This window comes from Diaphorina citri, unplaced genomic scaffold (assembly GCF_000475195.1).
Source record: "Diaphorina citri unplaced genomic scaffold, Diaci psyllid genome assembly version 1.1 scaffold1408, whole genome shotgun sequence".
NCBI classification, from domain to species: domain Eukaryota; kingdom Metazoa; phylum Arthropoda; class Insecta; order Hemiptera; family Psyllidae; genus Diaphorina; species Diaphorina citri.
Window position 1 is genome coordinate 135646 of NW_007378834.1, and position 315 is coordinate 135960.

Consider the following 315-nt stretch of genomic DNA (forward strand, 5'->3'; position numbering starts at 1 on the left):
GCCCGGGGCGGATTTTATCCTGATGGGATAATGTTCGTTCTCGGAAACGGCTGGCTTTCTCCTATCCTGTCTTCCTTCTCTCCTCGATTTCGGGACGATAAGACCATAGCAGTTAAAGTTCCCTCTGTCAAACCTCTTAAAAAAAAAAAAAAAAAAAAAAAAAAAAAAAAAAAAAAAAAAAAACAAAAAAAAGGCCGGAAGGAGCGCGATGTGACGGAGGGGATTTTTGATTGCTGCGCTACCACTCTATTAACAACTGGAATGCTGTATTTCATATGCTTATATTGTATATTTTTTTCCGGTGTTAATGGTTTG